Source organism: Cydia splendana, chromosome 11 (genome assembly GCF_910591565.1).
Source record: "Cydia splendana chromosome 11, ilCydSple1.2, whole genome shotgun sequence".
In the NCBI taxonomy this organism is placed as follows: Eukaryota; Metazoa; Arthropoda; class Insecta; order Lepidoptera; family Tortricidae; genus Cydia; species Cydia splendana.
The window spans coordinates 5,234,658-5,257,115 of NC_085970.1; the positions used below are offsets into that span (position 1 = coordinate 5,234,658).

The 22,458-nt window shown below is 37.2% G+C and overlaps 1 long non-coding RNA gene across 1 annotated transcript; it reads left to right on the plus strand.

Annotated features, from left to right (window-relative positions):
* Window positions 1-576: 576 nt before the first annotated feature.
* Window positions 577-3,836, plus strand: LOC134795014 (uncharacterized). The gene is made up of 4 exons (XR_010144758.1): window positions 577-2,892; window positions 2,975-3,148; window positions 3,310-3,349; window positions 3,725-3,836. It is a non-coding gene; the product is annotated as an uncharacterized LOC134795014 (long non-coding RNA).
* The last annotated feature ends 18,622 nt before the right edge of the window (window positions 3,837-22,458 follow it).

Consider the following 22,458-nt stretch of genomic DNA (forward strand, 5'->3'; position numbering starts at 1 on the left):
CACAATTATTTACATATGTACAATTTAAATTGAAACTTTACTAAATATTAAATAACATTATTTACCCAAATAATATTTTTCTAACATTACATTCAAATAATTATAATTTACATTAATTTTGCAAGAAATCATTTAATTTATAAAATCTGCGTTCTAAAAGCCACTCACGCATTTTTTTATTAAATTGGCCATCGGGCACTTCTTTGAGCTGTTGTGGTATTTTATTGTAAATGTTTACACACATCACCGTACAATTCTTCCTAAATCGGCTTGTTTTTTGTTGTTTGTCCACCACAAGTCGGCTACCGTTTCTTGTGTTCCGTGGATATAAATCACTAGCAGTTTTAAAAAGTGTTCTGTGCTTTCTTACAAATTTAGACACTTCTTCAATATATAAACATGCAAGAGGTAGTATACCCAATTTAAAGAATAAAGGTTTACAAGTTTCCAACGGGCTAACTCCACACATAGCACGAATACATCTTTTTTGGGCAACAAAAGCTCTCTGGATGTCACCACTATTGCCCCAAAGAATCAAGCCATATCTTAATACAGATTCAAGTACTGCGTCACACCGGCCAGCCACCGAGGAGCACCGAGCGCGCACGACGATCGCCGACCGGACCGAATAAAAGCCGCAGTCCGCGCCGCATCAGATGACTTAGCTAGCGACTGCCTTAGCGATAGGTACACCTTCTGTCCTTTGGCGAGTCATAATGAGTCTGGAGTTCGATAGCCCACTTGCAGTCTTCTCCCAGACTTACCTAGGTCCCTTGGCGATAGGTTCATAGACTGTCCCTTGGTATTTTTACATTGTGAGTTGTCACGCTCAACAATGACAACTACCCACTCTTTTAAAGAAGAAGTTGCATCTACCCTACATTATTTTTCTAAAGTACCCTACGTGTAAAATGGGACTGTACGAAATAAATAAGGAGGCAAACGACGAATCATCTAAAGAAGGTAGTAACAACACAACTTGAAGACAAAGTAGCAACAGAAGAATCCACAGTCACACCAATACAGTTGATGTATGCTATCAGACCAGCTTCACTCCAGGGGGAGGGTTCCGTCGAACACCCTCTCAGGCAGTATTTGTAAGATAGTGCCAACTTGGCGAAACTGAAGGAGACATCGTTCTACACAAGTCCTGTCTTGGTACTCTCTCTTCAGACATACGTGTGCCAGAGGTAGAGAATATAACAATCCAGATCCTGGTACTCTCACGGGACGTCATCGAGCACCAGAGGGGGAGAATGTAACAATGCTGATCCTGGTACTCTCACGGGACGTCATCGAGCACCTGAGGGAGAGAATGTAACAATACTGATCCTGGTACTCTCACGGGACGTCATCGAGCATCAGAGGGAGAGAATGTAACAATACTGATCCTGGTACTCTCACGGGACGTTACCGAGTACCAGAGGGGGAGAATGTAACAATACTAAGTCTCACGACGCGCGGGCTCGAATACTTTCTCGCTCGCACAGTACTGCGTCACACCGGCCAGCCACCGAGGAGCACCGAGCGCGCACGACGATCGCCGACCGGACCGAATAAAAGCCGCAGTCCGCGCCGCATCAGATGACTTAGCTAGCGACTGCCTTAGCGATAGGTACACCTCTGTCCTTTGGCTAGTCTCAATGGGTCGGGAGTTCGATAGCCACTTGCAGTCTTCTCCCAGACCTCCTTAGGTTTAGCTAGTGCCTTGGCGATAGGTTCCCGACTGTCCCTTGGCAATTTGCATCGGTAGCAGGCGTGCTCAATCTTGCCGTCTGTTATTCGATATTACGTAGATAGGAAGTAACCAGTTTTGTATGAACCCATAAATGTATGCACCTATATGTATAAGTTTTCATAGTCAATAAAAGTATCGTTGACATTGGCGTTTGAGTGAAACTCCCACCTACCCTACACAAGGAATAATGACCACATATATCTAAACATTTACAGTGAAAATGAACGCAAAGTATATAAAATAACCTTACCTATTTTCTATTATTTTCATCTGGAAAAGTCGGGCAATAATCCATAAACTAACACATTTCGCATTATGCCACACTCCTAGAGTCTGTAATTACTTTCTGATCTAAAATTCCATAATTTTATCATCTTTTCACAAGTAAAACTTTTCTTGTTTGATAACAAACTTGTCTAAATTGTTCTCGCCGGACCGCTCAAGCAAGCGATAGAGACGTCAAAGTCTAACCAAAATATTGCTACGGTACAAATTCCATGTAATTTCTTTTTGTTCTTCTACTAACTTCATCTCTACGCTGATACAAATAAAGTCTATTTTCTACTGCAATTTATTCTGCTTAAAATTGGTTCATTGACGTTTTTAGCATAACCTTAGTTGTCTGTGGAATGAAACTGTCAACAAAGATGCGTTCAGAAACTATTTAGGTTCTTCTTTAATGAAATTACTCCTATTATTGGAAAAATTCTTTAAACTTTCCCATAATAAAAAAAATATGGAATTATGTCTTTCCCTTTCTTTTTTTTTTTTCTTTAAATATAACATATTATTTACTCTATTTTATAGTTTTGCGAATAACTACAATATACTTTTATTTATAACTTCTGGATATATTCCCTTCCCCTTTCACCCCGCTAATTTCTTCCGCCCAACTGTCCATTTCAAAACGATTGACCTCTAAGACTAAATCAGTTACTGTGTCAAAATTTTATCAATACAATGGTGAGTTAATTTCCTAAATTGATGTTATTACCCTTCCTTTTACTCTTAGTTTAGTGTTTTATTTATTTACCCATTGTTTTCGTTTTTGTGTTTTTTCCTAGGCAACTCAAGAATTTAAAGTTTGTGGCACACAAACTGATAACAACTTTAATGTGGGAACCCGAACAGTTCCCACCTTATATTTCCCAGCGGTGAGTTTCTTCCTATTCTTGTTTTTCTTGTCTTAAAATTCTCTGCAATGTTCGTGACTAAGTTTTTTTTCTTTTCTTCCAGCCTACAACAGTCGATGTGGGAACACAAACCGAACCCACTCCATGCTGCCAAGACTTCTATATCACCCGTGCGCCTCCATACTTCTCTCCATCCAGTTCTGAATCTGACATTAACGCTAACATAGCTTCTTATAGTCCAATTTCTAATCCAGAGTCCCCTCCAAGTCCAATGAACGTAAGTTTCCTTTTATATTCTTCTTTGTTGAGTTGTGTTGTGTGTAATTAAGTGTTTAATATCTGAGTGACCGAGCCTCGCCCGTATAGCACACAAATTCTCAAAACGTCCCGCAATTCCTATTTTCTTTTTATTCTAATCTAATTTTATTTGATTTACAGATTTCCACTTATTCCATCTCGTCAGAAGATGATGTAAATGGTAAGTTTTCCTTTTTTTTTCTTTCCTTTCCTATTTAGTCAACTTAATTGCTTTACTTTTAGTAATTATTAGAAAGATTTGCCTATTTTCCGTTAAGTTTCCTTATATTTCCTCATTTTGAAAAACATATAACTTCCTTTCTTTTATTTAAACCACATACATTCATTTCTTGTTCTTTATTATTATTACAAATCATTATTCCTAGAATTGCCTCTTTCTCACGGTTTCAAACTTGAAAAAGATCCGTTTATTTTTATTTTATTTTTTTTACCGTTTTATTAGTATTGCCAGACTTCCATTCACCCATCCTACACAATTATTGTAAAAATCAAAATGTGTTATCTATAATTTGCTTTTTTTTTCTTTTTGTTCTAGCATAAAGCACGCTTCACACTTCTCACCATACAATTATTGCACCATTTAATATGTAACCATTTTTATTAAACTAATTTTAACTTTCCCTCTCTTTTTTTTCTAATTTTATTTCCTTTTCTTTCCTCAATTCCCAATTATTTTGTTTCCAAAAAATGCTTATATATTTCGTTTATCATAACCTATTCCCTTTTTCATTAATTATGGATGAGTGATAGAGAAGCAAAACAGATCCCTCGATTTTCATCGTCTATGGCATTCTACACTAAAATCCGTAACACACTGTCGTACCACACCGCTTTATGCCTAACCTTTTTCTTTCTGGCAAGACTTTGTTTATAATTGTCAATATTTTCCCTTTTCAACCGTTACTTAATTATAAGCGTCTTGGCGTCTCCTAAATTTTTATTAGGGTAATTAACAAATAGAATATAACAATGGAAAATGTAGATTTGACCATTATTTTGCGCAGTACCCCATACTGTGGGACCCCTCACATTTTAACTACAAGAATAAACTTCTCTGTACTCATGTAAAAAGAATCATTATACATAAAATAACTTCACACTATGGGGTGGATTTGTCTTTAGAACAATTGACTAGATTGATCTACAGTTACGCACGCCGACATAAGTACAAGGTTAGTATAAACTTTTTCAATTCACCATTGTCCTGTATCCTTTATTTCCTTTTATTTTTCCCCTTCCTATCTTTGTTTTTCTCTCTTTTTTTTTTAGTTACGAAAGTCTGCTAAAGAAACTTTCCCTCAAACCCTGACATCCACCCAATCCACAACTGCGTCCATCGACCCACCTATTGAGCCCCCGTCTGTCCATCCTTCAACTATACCTACCTATCGACCCATCGAGCCCCTGTCTCCCAACCGACCGCCGGACGAACCCACTCCTGATTGGTAATTATTAATTTTTTTTTTGTAACTTGGTAACTATTAACTTACCAAAGCTTACCAATTCGTTTATTTTCAGGATACAACTTTACCTTGCTCCCCTCTCCCCACATTCCAGGACACGGCCGCCACTATCTTGCAAGATGTCCCATTCAACAACCACACACAGCCCTCGGATGCTTATAGTGAATATTTCTCTTCTTGGGTAAATATTCCATTTTAATTCGCCCTATTTATTTACCTATAGTTCGTTTTCCCCAGCATTAGGAAGAACCTGTAAGAAGGTAAACGATACCGATGCGTCCTCCTATTAAAAAAAACCCGAACCATAACAACACTAATATAAAATATTTTGTGTAATACCCATAACACCCCCTTTTTTTTCTTTTCAGGATACCATTGCTTCGACACCCAGCATTCCAGAGTTCCAAGTTTTTCCACTGGAACTCCCCTTACAAAACTTGGATACCCAACCCCCAACCGCCTACCAGGATTATCTACCTACTTTGGTAATTTTTTTCTTTTTTTTTTAAATATATATTTTATTTTTATTTTTATTTTTTATAACAAAGTGTACTTTATTAAATCATGATTTTCCACAAATAAGCCTATTAGAAGAAATACCTATATTCTCCCTTAGTCAATGTCATCATTAAATCATATACTTATCTGACTTCTTATACAAAATGTAATAGACTGTTAATAAATTTTTGTTTTTACTTCCCCTTTTTATCCTTTTCAGCTTGACACTGATATAACCTATTCCTTGGACCCCTCTTCTCTTCTGTTACTGCAAGAGCTGGAAGATGTCTTAGCCATCAATAACTCTGCTCCTTCCTCTCCTAACCTGAACTATCCCTTCTCCTGGACTGATTTGTAAGCTAAATCCCTATTCCTGTTCTGTTTTTAATACTTAATTTCTTAACATTTTTTTTTTCAGTTTTTTTTCATTTTCTTTATTTTTCCTTTCACATAATTCTATGATCCTTCCCATCTTGATGTCCAGTGATGGTAACCTTGAAGTGCTGGTGGCCCAGCGACAAAATCGTGCGACCCTCAACTCGAACGTCACGGCCTCCATCCCCGGCCCGCTCCCACAAGCCCCCCGGAAACCCTGCACGAAACTCCGTTCAACATCCACCCAGTCACCCCTCGGTGAAGAAAAACATAACGTGGAAGAAGATCGTTATGTATTCATTTGATACTAAAATTTTTTGTAAACCTATTTAAGTGCCTAGAATCTAGTCCAATTTGGTGGTCTCTAAAATCTATTTTCCTAATCGACAGACCAAAACGACAGTGCAATATAAACATAACTTAACATCTCATAATATGAAATGCCTTCCTAACTCTTTGACCTTAAAGACTTAACGCCTTGTTAATGTTATATTTAACTGTAACTCTATTCTTAGTAAATTCTTTTTAGACTGTATTTACCTTTGAGTCTTACATTTGGCTAAATAACTAACTCTATTTGTTACGATAATGACGACTTGGTTATTTTTGCTAAAGATTTAGCCTTTGTCATTGACTTATAAAATTTTACTAAAAATATAACTCTAGAAATTGTTTTTTTTTTTTTTTCATATACCTTACTATTCCTTATATTTCAATTTGTGCACTAGTTTGACATTGGTCCTAACTATAAATTAAAATACTTATTTTCTTATTTTTAAATTTATTAACTAAAGTTTCACAAAGTATTATTACAAAATAAAAAAATCTAAAAGTTCCTTTTGCAATGAAATTTACCTTATTATGTAAAATTTCTTATTTTTAAGTTTACTAAACTAAAATTCACAAAGTTTTATTACAATAAAAAGACTAAATTTTTTTTCAATAAAATGTACCTTATTATCTAAAATAACAAGACACTTATGTGGCGTTCTGAAGCTTAACTTTCTGCAACTTCTTATTTAAATCATTTTTTTTTCAGCTTCCTACTTCTTTGGACAGTTTACTTTTTTTTTTTTTTTGTATAATATCTCGATAGTTGGATAGTATTATATTTGCCTCTAATCTGACCTGTATCTGGTTCCATTAATACATACACATTTTGATACGGTACTGCCGCTATAACATAGGGTCCCTCATATAAAGTTTCAAATTTTTTTGTTATTTTCCGTTCTGCATTGGATTTGTTTTCTTTCTTCAATTTCACCCAATCACCTATCTGGTACTGAATTAGATTAGTTCTTTGATTAAACTTCGCTTGCCTATAATCTGCTGATTTTCTTAAATTTTGTCTTGCTTTCTCCCTTACTAGTCGTGTATCTAATGTTTTCCCGGAATATAATCCCTTGTCTATCGTTAAACGCATTGGCTCTCCATACAATATTTCACAAGGCGTATAACCAGTGCTATAATGATGGGTATTATTGTACAGCATTTCTATTTTCGGTAACATTGAAACCCAACTCTTGTGGTTAGAATGACAGTATGTTCTAAAAAGCCTGCCTGCCTCCCGGTTGAATCTTTCTACAATGTTTGGTCGAGGATTCCTGACGGTGGTGTAAATAACTTTAACCCCTTCTTTTTTCATAAATTCTCTCCATTGTTTGCTAGCATATTGGGAACCATTATCTGTCATTATGGCTTTGGGTTTGATTATTTTGAAAAACTGCTTCATTTTCCCTAAAATTGCTCTGGCAGTAGCCTTTTTCAGTGCATATACCTTTACAAATTTACTGAACGAGTCTTGAACCACTAGTACATAGTTCATTCCGAATTGTCCCGTTGGTAATGGCCCATAAAGATCACTCATTATCAAGTCTCCAATATTTCCTGTTACTATGGATCGGCAAGGTCCTACAAAATTCCTATTATTACTTTTTGTCATTTGACAGTTATGACATGTTTTAATTTTTTGTTTTATCTCTCGAGTCATTCCTCTCCAATAGAACCTGTCCTTTATATATTTTATTACTTTATATGCTCCTTGATGACCCATTTCTCCATGCACCTGTTCTATCACATCATTAACCAATTCTTTGGGCAGATATATTACTCCCTCTTGTGTGTGGTCTGGGGTAATGTATAATATTCCATTTTTCAATATACATCTCTGCCCAATTTATCCAATGTTTCTCCGCTTTCTAATTCCTTGATTATTTCCTTAACATCTTGATCCCCTTTTTGTAATTCTTTTATTCTTTTAAGTTTATTTATTAATTCTTTGTTAACTTTTGTTTCCGTATATAATATTTCCGGTAGTTTAATTTTATCTTCCTGCAAAAACTCGCTCTGTGGTGGATATCGAGACAAAACATCCGCTCCAATATTTTCCTTTCCCTTAATATGTTGTATTTCATAATGAAATTGTTCTAAATAACTTATCCAGCGCGTAACCCTAGCATTATACAATTTCCAATTTTTTACAAACACCAACGCTTTGTGATCTGTTTGTATAATCACTTCAGTTCCTCTTAGATAAGTCTCAAACTTTCCCAAACAACTAATTATTGCTAAGAACTCCTTTTCCGTGGTGGTATAATTCAATTTTGGGCCTTTTAATGATTTGCTATGGAATCCTAATATCTTCATTTCTCCTTGGTCTCCTTGTTGAAATAAAATTCCTGAAAGGCCCACCCCTGAACAATCTGTCTGTAAATAATATGGTTTGCTGAAATCTGGATGTTGTAATTCAACAGCTTCAATGAACAAAGACTTTTAAAAAAATAAAAAAAAAAATTAAAAAAAAAGTCATTTATTGTCGCAACAAAACACACAGTACCAATCTGTCTGTAAAAAGTGATAGTGTCAAGGTTGTGTCAATGTGTCTGTGTGTTGTCTGGTCTGTGTACTTTTCAAAAGCTTTTTGTTCTTCTTCGCCCCAATGCCATCTTTTCTCTTTCTTCAATAGTTTACACAAAGGCTGTATGTATTTATTATAATCTGGTATGAATCTTCGGTAGAAATTGCATAACCCTAAAAAGGCTCTAACTTGCTTTATCTTCTTTGGTACCGGAAAATCTCGTATTGATTTTGTCTTTTCTGGGTCTGTTCTCAATCCCTCAGTTGATATGATAAATCCTAACATCTTCACTTCCTTGCATAAAAATTCACATTTTGCTAGGTTGCATGTTAATCCTGCCTTTTTCAATTTTCCCAATATGATGTCAATGTGTTCCAAATGTTGAATCAGAGATCCCGTTGTTATAATTGCTAAATCATCTAGATAGTTTACACAATAGTCTCTTACTTCATGTCCCAAAATCATGTCCATTGCTCTACTAAAACTGCCAACTGAAGTTTTTAGCCCTTGTGGAAGCACATTATATACGTAAGTCTTTCCGTTGAAACTGAACCCTGTGTACTTTCTACTATCTTCAGAAATGGGTATCTGAAAATATGCATTGTTGAGGTCTATTATGCTTATGAAATTAGCTCCGTGGAAAGCATTCAGCACATCTAACTGTAGCGGAGGTTTTTCTGTGTCTGCCATCATGTTTTTATTAATTTCTCGTGCATCGAGTAATACTCGTATAGATCCATCTCTTTTTAAAGTGAAAGTTAAGGGGCTGCAATAAGGAGTCGAAGCTCGGCTAATTATTCCTTGCGTTTCCATTTCTCTTAGTTTGTCTTCTATTTTCTCCCTGTATGCATACGGGACCGGATAGGTCTTTCTCACCACTGTGCTATTATCATTCATTATAATCTTGTGTTGATAACAATTTGCTCTTCCTAAATCATCACTAAATAGCCCCCGATATTTCTTTATTAACTCATTTAACCTTTTCTTATCTTCTTCTTGTAATTCTATTCCCATTTTGTACGGTATACGACTTATCTCATGAGTTCCTGTCTCCTGATCCCTCTCTGTTATCCTTTTAAATTCTAAATCATGTTCTCTGGTCCTGAAAGTGATCCATATCTCTTCATTTTTCAACTTCAGACTAAATCCACCTCGTTGCTTTGTTAATTCTATTTTAACTTCATTTTCCTTCATCCAATCGAACCCTAATATCACAGGCATACTAAGATCTGGTACTATCAGGAATCCCACGTCAATTGTCAACTTTCAATTTTTACGGGTAATAATACTATTGTGTTAATATCCTTGCTTTTATGTCCAGCGGCGGTCTTAATTTGAAATGTTCTTACTGGCATACTTGGTATATTGGAGTATTTTTGACTTATCACATTCCAAAATGCGTCTGATATACAGGTTATATCACTTCCCGTATCCAAAAGTCCTATAACATCATAATCGAATACCCGCAGAGTCATTTCAGCTTTATAAAAATCTAGTTCAGCATGTACTTCCTCTTCTTCAAACACCGAAGTGATCTCAACTCCTTTCAATTCAACATTCTCCATCTTTTCTTTCAATGCTTCAACAATATTTTCTAATTTAACAATTTCTTCAGAGGCTTCCACATTATATCCTATTCCATGCCTATTATAAATTCCTTTGCTCTTCCCTTCTATTGGTGTTCGCAATCCTTTACCATTCTTTCCCAATAATTGCCCTGGTTGCCAATTCATTTTTTGCATCATACGAAATATTTTGTCCCCTATTTCAGAAGCTGATCTGGGAACCAACGTATCAGCTCCAGCTAGTTTTCCTGTGTTTGCTGACCTTGCGAATCCTGAGATTCTACTACTTTTACTCCAGTGACACCATATCCAGTTCCTTTGTTATTATTCTCAGGTCGTTTCCATTATTGATATCCACGTTGTACTTCTTTCTTCTTTTCGTTTGTCTTATTTTGAACTGTTCCCCTTATTTCTTGCTTGTTTACATCGTCCATAGACCGAAGTAACTCTGCAGTATCTATAATTGTATTAATTTTTGACGATATAAACGATTGTTGAATATATCTTGGGTAGTGTCTTATAACATCGGCCACAAGTTGAGCCTCCGGTATCTTATGATTCACCATCTTTGCTCGTCCGATAATTTTCAAAAAATAGTTCAACATTGTAATGTTTTGTTGACGTTCCCATACTCCCTGTACTATATTACGTCTTAGTTCATTTTGCTCTCGCTCTCCCCAATATGTAGCCATAAAATCTGTTACATTTGACCATCTATCTTTATATATCCTCGCCCAATCTCTAGCTTCTTCTTCTAAGCATTCAAAAATCAAATCCAATTCGGTTCCTTCTTTCGCTGTCTTCTTCAAGTAATTATCCAAATCTTCCAGAAAATCTACCGGATGGACTGTAAGTTTCTTCCCAAATTTAGGTTTCTCTACATTAATGTTTTTGATATTGTAGACAATTGAACGTTGTTCCTCTACAGTTAGTTTTGCTTCATTATTCGCATGCGAGCATGTCGCACTACCTTGGTTGGATACTGTTTCTTGGTCTACTCCTTGTTGATTTCCAGGGTTGTCCGTCTGTATTTCTCCTTCTTCCATTGAAACAAAATCCTGCTCATTGGCAGATCTCTCTGCAAGATTGCTTCCAACTGACTCTTGTATTTTACTTTGTATTACTCGCATTTCCGTCCTAATCCTACCTAATTCCGCTAACATTCTTCCTTCCGAGCGCTTAATCATTCCTAACAAAGTTCCCATAGCTCGTATGTTAGTCTTCTTCTGCACTCCCCTCCTAGAAGAACTTCTGTCTGTTGCCACATCTGGTTCTGGTTCCTGCCTATCTGGTGTTGTTGCCAGCCGGGCGGGTACTGTACGCTTCCTTCTTGGTTTGACCATTTTTTTTCTATTTCTTATTTTTTTCTGCAAAGATAAATTCAGCTCCAGAACGCTTATTATACACTTAACACTAGTTTTATAATCATAGGTTTAGACTATAATTAAATCATATTTTTAATTGTGCCCTAGTTACTATTATATTTTGTAGTTATATTAATTTTTAATTGTTTTTAAAAGTCACCCAAATATTCCCTGTTTTATAATTTAAATAAATCCCCCTCGTCCCTTCATTTTCTTTTACTTTCATCTCATCTAAGTTACCCAGTATAATAGGTATTTGTAATCCTGGCACAACTAGAAATTGTACATCGTAAATATAAGTTTGAAACTGGACCGGTAACACTACTAGTTCCACAATTTCAGCACTCAATTGTCCTGTCATAAATTTAATTTGTAATGGTTCTACTTTTAATCTGGGTATATTTGCATATTTATGATTTAACACATTCCAACAATCTTTGGATATACAGGAGATGTCGCTTCCTGAATCTCGAAGTGCTAGGATTTCATGATCAAACACCTTCAGAAACATCTCATTATATCCTAATTATATCCTAATACATTATTTCCTTCTCTCCTTGTTCGTACCTTTTTCTATATTTTTTTTTTCTTAATCGCCTTTCCCGCTTACTTGCAACGAACTTTCTGTAATAGAAAATTTCCTGTAATTTATTACAGCCAATTTTCACCTTAGTATGTAATATATATATTTTTTTGCCTATGCAATCTAGTATTTTCTTTAATTTTAATTATTAAATTATTTGCAATTCCATTTAGCTCATATAAGTTTTGTTCCATTAATTCCTACTTATTTAATATTCATAATGCAATACAACATGGCTAAGAATAATTTTCATGCATATCCAAGATAAACGCCATTTGTATGTTCTTCGTAGTGCAATTTGGAACTAGAATTGATAATAAATTTCTTCTGTGGCAACTCCGACAGCTTTGACAGACGTTTCTGATTGGTCGCCGACGCACACTAGCAAGGAGTATAAATCATTCTGTCTTCTCATTGGTTGACTTAAAGCTTCATTCACTCAAACTCTTGTCTATGTGCACTACCACATTCCGTATTACGCAAAAATCTTGATTATATTATTCTAAGTCTTAGAATTTTAACGTACAAACGTTTAACGAACACTGTCACTCTCTAGCACACTCCACTTAAATAACATTAACATAAAAATGTACTCGACTTATTAATTATGAAGTCTGTAATAGTCTTACAGCCCACTTACTAGGGAAAACGAAACGTGAATGCATCATAATCCGTCATTCCTGTGATTACACTCACACATGCACACACTTGCACGCAATGCAAAATTTTAGAAATTGTTTTTCCGAAACGATATTTTAATTAAATAAATAAAATACCAAGACGACTAAAAATATGGTAAAAGTGTAAGAAGTGAGTATTATTTAATTTAGCACTAATACCTGTTGCATTTAATGCAGTAATTATGACGCAAAACGTAAACAAACCACCAATGTTTCCTTTTGTTTTTAGGTTATGGTTTTTATATGGTTATGTGGTAGCGATATTTGTTTCAAAAATAAAACGTGTCTTCAAAAGTAATGAAGCTGTGTTATGATTTCTACGACATCCTACCGAAGATGCGTCAACCTATACTGTAAGTAATGACCATATTTTAAGCCCTTTTGAACTAAGTATCTATAAATTGGTAGTCAACATACAGTTCAGTTATTCTATTAAGAATATCGAATCAATCCCCTTGATTCCCATTATTTGAACCCTAGCTTACTTGTGAACCTACACCCTAACCTAAGACATGGGTCTTAACACCGTTATATATACTTTTATCTTATATTTCCTGCTTACATGTTTCCAGATATGGCATGCCGGATGCCCCCCCAAGTTTACAAGTTTAGACCAGTGTCCAGCTTCTGCAATTCTGAGTGTAATACTTCTCATAACCCCGTGAAGATAATAGAGTAAACGGATGGACCAGATGTAAAATCCTTTGATGATAATGTGAAACTCTATGCAACCACAATTACTGATTGGTAAGTCACATTAATTATTTCTAACAGTTCTATGTATGTTTAATCCTATATTAAATTCCAAGAAAATTAACCAGTTCACTTTTTAATGCAATAGCCACTACTTTTATTTATTTTTTCGGAGCGACCCCAGTAAAAAGAAATTTTGAAAATTCATGTTAATGAATGTGTTGAGATATTTTATTTGATTACTCAATTATTATTAAAATTGATAAGTACCAATTAGCTATAAACTATCTGTCAATAATTTTTTTTTTCTTACACCTAAGTCTTATATACTAACCTTACCTAAGTCACAGAATAAATAATAGCACTAGGTCTAATATAATGCGTCTGTTACGATCAGCTCAAACACGGCCGATAGGCGGCGACATCACCACAAGTGGCTTATGGCTAACCAACAAAACTGGTGTGGAACGGATGTTCCCCTAACAACCTGCAGCAAAGCGACAAAATCGCAGAGTGAACCCCGCCTGTCTAACTATACTTATATTATTCATACTAATACTTATACTAGTCTTATTTTAGCTTCGAGCAACACAACACCGGCTTCCGACACATCGGAAGGGAGGGGCCCAAGCGATATCTCACCGTACAAATCTTTCTGCCATTTTTCGCGGGGGGAAAGGTGCACACAGTCGCACTTCTCACACACTTACATACAAAATCCAATCTGTAATGACGACACAAATACATAGAAAATGACACACGTCAAAGACAAATCTTGCAAACCTCGATCTCTTTTTGTGTACGGACGAGTGACAAGTGTCACAACACGCACACTAACACATTTTCGTTGAAGTATGTTATTGTATTCTGAGAGATGAGAAGTCGGATTTGTCGCTCGACCGATCCGCAATTTGTACTGAGCGAGCAAAATCGATAAATCCAACAATTACATGAGACTAAAATATAATAATTGTGTTTGAATGTAATTAAACGTATGATATGTAAAAAAAAATATTACATGTGAAATATGTATAACACTTGCATTTTGTAAATTTGATGTCCCCCGACCTCTTTTTATAACAAAAAACCGAGCAAACAGGCATTTTTGTGCAGCAGTGTTCACGCGCGCGTCTGGACTCGGTCTAGTGAAAAATCCAAGTGCAACTAGTTTTATTACCCGCTGTTGGCGCAACATAAGAACTCGTACGAAGACCGGTTGACGACACATGACGTCACACACATACGTCACGGCTCCCCGTTCCGCGTACCTACATTAGACTGCACCTTACAGCCGAAGCGGCTACACATAATTTATATAGATTTCCAAAAACCTAAACGTTATACCTGTATCTAGCTATTAAGTTAATTAAAGAAGATAGTACTATCCTGGAGTTCTTCATTATTCACCGCAAGAGCTTAAATTGAGGAGTACATCGAACATTTTGGCGACCGTGTTACTGTTGCTATGCGGACGCATAGCACGAATTGCAATCTACACACCAAGTATTCACGGGAGAAGAACGGAGCTGCTTTATTACCACCGGGATCTAGAGGAGGCGGAGTGGATTACCTACCAGAAAGTGTGATACCTAAGTGCCTACGATTAAAGTGGTGTACGCTGAAGCCGACTTCTAGAACAAAAGGGAGGTTAGCCCGTTCCTTATCCTACCTAGTTTATTGTGTTAGTCCTGTAAAGCTTCGTTTGTGCGAGCAGATCTCATTTTATATAATTAACTACATAATTAATCCAGCTAAAGCATATTTGAACGCGCTTAATCAATAGGTAATAGCACTTAGTAACAAAAAAAAATAATCATTATTTTAACGTTAAACCACATTTAGTTCCATATTTTTCCTTGTTTACGTTGCTATCTGCTTTAAAATAAACATAAAGATCTTTAAAACTGCAAGTAATTATTACGATTTCTAATTGCATCAGCCATTTACCGTTATCGAGACACAGGTACCCGCATTGCCTTTGTGCTTCAATATTGCATTTATTTTATGAAATTAAAGTTGATAATCGTATAACCCTTAACTGTATCGCATCTCTTATCGCAATTAGCTATTGCATATAGGTTTATTTTACGTAAATTATAGTATTACGGCCGAATATTCCAGGATTCCCGCCCCGTGCGCCCGCGCCGGCCCCTCAGTCGCCTGCGCCGAGTTCTATTGTTCTGGTTATCAGCCGGTGAGACGTACAGCTGTTTCTTATAAGGCAATCGTACATAACAGGTATTTATTGCACTTTATTTAACCGCTTGACCTATATTCGTAATTAGTTTACAATATGTCTGACACAGAATTGAAGGCGAAAAGAGCATCGATTAAGGGTCGATTAACTACATTTAGGAACTATTTAGAAGAGTTTAAGAAATTAAAATAGGTATCTAAGGCAAATTTAAATGAAATTAAATTAAGATTGCGAAAAGTGGATTTGTTGTTTGAGGAATATGATAAGATCCAGTCAATCATTGAAGTGGGTGAATCCAAGGTTAAAACGGACGGACTATCAGCTAGCGAGCAAGATTTTAGTGAGCGGGAAAATACAGAAAAGTTATTCTTTTGTGCAATTAGTCAGGCGCAGGAATTGATCGCGGCTAATGAGCCTCGCTTCTCGCTGGATGGTGGCCCGGACGACGACGCGCGCTCGACCCACAGTGGGGCGGACGCGGGTGGTGTACGTCTACCAACCATACGTCTACCTAGCTTTGATGGTTCGACCAACAAATGGTTAGAGTTTCGCGACGTTTACATATCAATTGTTCACAACAATGATAAACTCAGTGATATTTGTAAATTTCAATATTTAAAAGCATCCTTATTAGGAAGCGCAGCGTCTGTTATTCAATCATTAGAAATATCGGCGGCTAATTATACCGCTGCTTGGAAACTAGTTTGCGATAGATTTCATAACAAGCGCCAGCTGATTCATACTCACCTTAAGTCACTTTTCAATGTGTCTTTGTTAGGAAGGGAGTCTGATAAGTCTTTGCGTTTTCTAATTGATCATGTTTCGAAACATTTGAGGGCTTTAAATAGTTTAGGTGAAAAAACAGATAACTGGGACACACTTATTATATTTATGTTTGCAAGTAAATTAGATACTGCCACTTGCACGAAGTGGGAAGAGTATAGGAATAGCTTAGCGGAGAATCCTACTCTGGATAATTTTTATGAGTTTTTACGTCAGAGGGCCGATGTGTTGGAAATGATCGCGGCGACAACTACTAGTGAGAAAACTGAGAACAAGCAAGTTAATTATAAGCGAATGGATAAAGTGCAAAAATCATTTGTTGCCGCGGCGAGCGATTCTAACACATCGAGCAACTCAAACATAAGTAATGCGCGAGTATGTCGTGTATGTAATGGTGATCATTTAATTTATAACTGCGAAAAATTTAATCAGATGTCAGTTGATGAGCGAAATGCATTGATAAAAACTTTAAAAGTGTGCATTAACTGCTTTCGTGGGGGGCATTTTGCACACCAATGTAAGGCGTCTCCATGTGTTATTTGTAAGCGTAAACACAACACTCTTCTACACAAAACTATGACGTCGGATAAACAGAAGGACGGAGGTGAGAAGGAGTATGTTTGTGCGCCCATATCGTTAGCAGTCTGCAACGATAATGAGGTCATGATGTCCACTGCAGTTATTTTAGTTAAGAATGAAAAAACAAATGCAATGCATGAGGCTCGTTGTTATCTCGACTGTGGTTCTCAATCTAATTTTATATCTGAGGCGCTGGTGGAGAAGTTAGGCATGCAGGGTGAGGATATAAACGTCAACATTACGGGTATTAAAGATATTTCGTTTGATGTCAAAAAACATTGCGCGGTGACTATTCAACCTCGTAATCGTAGTGTTAACGGACCTTGTGCGCGAGTTGATGCCTACATTCTCTCTCAGATAATGAAACCCTTACCGTCAGAGGAAGTGGATATTTCAGATATTGATATCCCTCAAAATATCACATTAGCAGACCCAGGCTGGTACAAGCCTGCGGAAATAGACATATTAATAGGCGGTGCGATATTTTGGGACTTAATCCGCAATGGACAAATTGAGCTTGGTCGAAATAAGCCTAAATTGCAAAATTCAATATTTGGTTGGTTAGTAGTAGGAAAGAAAATGTTAACTACTAAGAGTAGTAAAACAAAAACTGAGCATTGTGGTTTCAGTAGGGAAATACGCGATCAGCTAAGTAAGTTTTGGGAGTTGGAGGAAGTGCCAGTTGCACCAGTGTTGTCCCCAGAAGAGGCGGCGTGCGAAGAACATTTCAAGCAAAACACACGACGCTTAGCTGATGGCAGATATTGCGTCACGCTGCCCTTAAAAAATCAACCAGATGTCCTAGGTGACTCATATAGACTAGCAAGGAAACGGTTTGATTCTTTGGAGCACCGGTTTAGAAGGCAGCCTGATGTAAAATCGCAATATGTAGACTTTATTAATGAGTATGCACAGTTGAACCACTTATCAGAGAGCAAGAAGCCTGAAAAGGGCCACTTTCTGCCCCACCACCCAATTTTAAAAGAGCAAAGCGAATCTACGAAGTGTCGCGTAGTTTTTGACGGTTCAGCTCGGACGGATTCAGGCTACTCGCTCAATGACATTCTCATGGTGGGTGCCACGGTTCAAGACGACATTTTTTCTATTCTAATACGATTTCGTCAGCACGTTTTCATATTCACAGGAGATATAGAAAAAATGTATCGTCAAGTAATCGTGGAACCTTCACAGAGACACCTTCAAATGATATTATGGCGTGAAAATGAAGGCGAGCGCATGAAGTATCTAGCCCTAAATACTTTGACGTATGGCACGTCAAGTGCGCCGTTCTTAAGCACGAGATGCCTAGCCCAACTGGGCTATGAATGCAGTGATCTTTTGATAAAGGAAGTGATTGTCCATGATTTTTACATAGATGATTTGATAACCGGTACGGATGATGAAGGACAATTATTAAGCCTTTATCAAGGGGTCAACAAAACATTGAGCTCAGCTCATTTTAACTTGAGGAAGTTAAAAAGTAATTCTAAGCAGTTTATTGCGGAAGTAATGGAGACAAGTAGTTCTCAACAGGATAACTTAAAAATATCGAATCAAAGTAACACGCTAGGCGTGGAGTGGAACCCAAATGCAGACAGCATATTAATAAAATGTTCGAAGTTGCAGTTGTTAGATAACCATGTAAAATACACTAAAAGGGCCGTCCTATCTGTAGCTTCAAGTATATTTGATCCCTTAGGGCTGTTGAGTGTATGCGTTATTCTATGCAAATTGTTTCTGCAATCATTATGGTCACAGAAATTGGACTGGGATCAAGAAATACCTCAGGCGCCGAACTGTATCTGGACCAGATTTGTCAACAATATTCATTATTTAAAGGAAATAAGTATTCCACGCCACGCCAGCTGTAGAAATGTGATTGAAATTCAAATCCATGCATTTTCGGATGCCTCTTTAAAGGCATATGCAGGATGTATTTATTTAAGATCAGTAGATGAGTTAGGAAATTGTACGGTTCGACTTTTGTGCGCTAAAACAAAAGTCACGCCTTTGAAGGCGACGACTATCCCAAGATTAGAGCTTTGTGCATCCTTACTAGTTTCGCGTCTATGTGAAAAGGTTGTGCAAGCTTTACGCTGTAATATCGCAAAAAGATATTTTTGGTCAGACAGTAAAATTGTCTTGGGTTGGTTGCGCATTCCTACAAACAAGTTATGTACTTTTGTGTCGCATCGAGTCGCTGAAATAAACGATAAGTGTTCGAATGCTGCATGGATGTATGTCCCTTCCGCACAAAACCCGAGTGACCTTGCCTCACGAGGCGTGTTTCCGGACGAGCTCCAGTCGTTGTCACTGTGGTGGGAGGGACCTGCATTCCTGCAGGATACAATTGATCAGTGGCCAAAGCAAACTGAAGCGACAGAAAAGAGTTTACCTGAGTTACGTGTATATGCAGCAAGAGTTGAAAAACCGACAGTACCGATAATCGACATGTCAAATTATTCCAGTTTTCTTAAACTTCGAAGGATATTCGCGTATATGTGTCGATTCATCAATAGCTTGCTGCGTAAACAAAATTGTGAAGCTAACAGTTCATTAACTGTAGACGAGCTCGAACAAGCCGAGTCCAAGTTAGCTTATTTGTCACAAAAAGAAAGCTTTCCTAATTATGATAGTAATCCAAAGTCTATTATTGGATCAGGTAAATTAACTCCTTTTGTCGATGACTCAGGATTGATTCGAGTAGGAGGGAGATTAGATAACTCTAATTATGATTTCGACAAAAAACACCCTATCCTCTTAGATGCAAAACATCACTTCACTAAATTGTTATTTAGATATTTCCACTTTAAACTGTTACACGCACCGCCACAACTTCTTCTGTCAGTCATTCGCGAACACTATTGGCCTTTAAATGGCAGAGTACTTGCTAGACGTACTTACAACAGTTGCACTCGTTGCAAAAGAATGAAAGGAGAAGTAGCTCAGCAAATCATGGGAAACTTGCCAGCTCAGCGAGTAACACCTGGATATGCATTTGAGGTGGTAGGTACTGATTTTGCTGGTCCATTTTTTGTGAGCGACAGGAAAGGTCGTGGTGCGAAACTCCATAAGAGTTACCTATGTGTTTTTATAGATTTTAAGATAAAGGCAGTTCATTTGGAACTTGTAAGTTCTCTGAGCACAGAAGATTTTATTTTAGCATTGCGTCGCTTCATATCTCGACGAGGAATGCCTCGAGAGATATTTTGCGACAATGGGAGAAATTTCGTAGGCGCCAGTCGCGAGATAGGCGAATTTCTCAATGCTGCCTCCAGTTTTGTGTCAGATGCATTTGTAGATGATAAGATAGTCTTTCATTTTTCACCTGCGTACGCTCCAAATTTTGGAGGCCTTTACGAAGCAGCTGTCCGGTCTGCGAAATTTCATATAAAAAGAGTGGTAGGCAATACTCACTTAACTTTCGAAGAATTGACATCGCTGTTCGCACAAATTGAGGCCGTCCTGAATTCCAGGCCCCTCTATCCCATGTCATATCCTCTCCAACCGATTTAGCACCTCTCACCCCAGGGCATTTTCTCATTGGAAGACCCCTTGTATCGCTACCGGCACCTGATTTGCAAGATGTCAATCCTAATCGGCTTCATAGATACGCAAGGATTGAGCAGGCAAGGCAGCACTTTTGGTCGAGATGGAGTCAAGAATATATCTGCGAATTGCAGCAGCGTACCCGATGGCAGCAGCGACGCCCCGACATCAAGCCCGGTCAAATGGTCCTGATTAAAGACGAGGCGACATCACCACTGAAATGGCCGTTGGGACGAATACAGACAGTGTATCCAGGAAGCGACGGAGCAAGTCGAGTCGCAGATATACTCACAACAAAGGGCACGATTCGACGAGCCATCAACAGGATCTGCCCCTTCCTGGACGAAGATAAGGCTTAAAGCCAAGGCTTTAAGAGGCGGGAGGATGTTGGCGCAACATAAGAACTCGTACGAAGACCGGTTCACGACACATGACGTCACACACATACGTCACGGCTCCCCGTTCCGCGTACCTACATTAGACTGCACCTTACAGCCGAAGCGGCTACACATAATTTATATCGATTTCCAAAAACCTAAACGTTATACCTGTATCTAGCTATTAAGTTAATGAAAGAAGACGGTACTATCCTGGAGTTCTTCATTATTCACCGCAAGAGCTTAAATTGAGGAGTACATCGAACACCCGCGCTAGATTAGATTGACGCGCGAATCTTGTACCTCGGCAGAGGGGAAATAGTGCGAATGCCGCCTCCCTTCCGTGTTGCTCGAAGTATTTTAGTGTTGTTACATTATAAATACTATATGTATACATTTATTTCTTTTCAGAATAGACTAAGCTGCCCTGCTTGCGCCACCCAACTACACAGAATGCCGAATGCACCCTATGTACTCCCCGAACAACACATCTAGCTCCAAGTTCACCGTCCCAATTCAAGAATGGTAAATGGGTTTCGCTTGTCTAAAATCAGTAATAGTGAATGCACATGTGGTCCCTGAGCTCCTGTGCTGATAAGTTTACCGAAGGCCTACTTCAAACGCTCACTTAATTTTTATTTAGCGTGGATAGTGCCTATCAACTTAAATAAAGACTTAATATCTATGCTTATACATGTCCTACAATGTATCTATCTATCTAATCAAAATCTTAACCATGGCCTAACTGTCAGACTGTTCGCTAAGATCCAATTCTAACAAACTATAAATGTCCTTATCTGGCCTACTTCATGATTGCCAATGTATCCGATTTTATGTATAGCTAAGCTTGTTGGGTGACATTGCAACATTAAATGTACTATTAAACTGAAATGTGTTGTATTTCATAATGATGTGACAGGAAACAATCTCAAAATTCAGACAAAACAATACAGTGTAGCCATGTTTGGAACTGCTATGTATACCTATTTGTTAAGTTCAAACTGTCGGTAGATAGATTAGCTCATTAAACTATAAACTACACTTCAAAAAAATAAACTTAGTGCCTAACTTATTTAATTTCTAACCTGATTTGAGAATGATTATTTTGTTTCAGATAATGATGCAGTCCATATGGAGCGCATTGAGCAGCCAACTCTCACTCTACTTCTTACAGATCTAAGCTTATGTGCTAAACATACTTCTGTTTCTTTCTACTGTTTTTATGCAATCTAATAGTAACGTTTTTGAATCTGTTATGTCACAAATAAAGCACTTTAGTCTTGAGTTTCATTTATTACATCATAAAACTGTTTGCATTTTTATTTCAATGATTCTCATGATTTTGATGAAATATCTATAATTGAATAAAAGCTATCAATATACCTACAAGTTACCTTTAAATACAATACCAACACCGCTTCATGTCTATAGTTAACAACTTTTTGATACCACTAGCTTTTGGCTAAAATAAAAATATTGGATTATCTAACTGTTCAAATTTCTAATTTCAAGGCTTTTGATGATGATGACATACATAATACTTACAGTTAGGACTTCCTACTTATTACATACTATGTTTATATGCTAGATTTTTTTCTATGAGCTTAGCTCAGGACCGGAACAAGTGGCGTACTAGAAGAGTGGCCTATGTTCAGCCGTGGGCGATAAAGGCTGATATGATGATGATGATTTACCTATCCAATTAA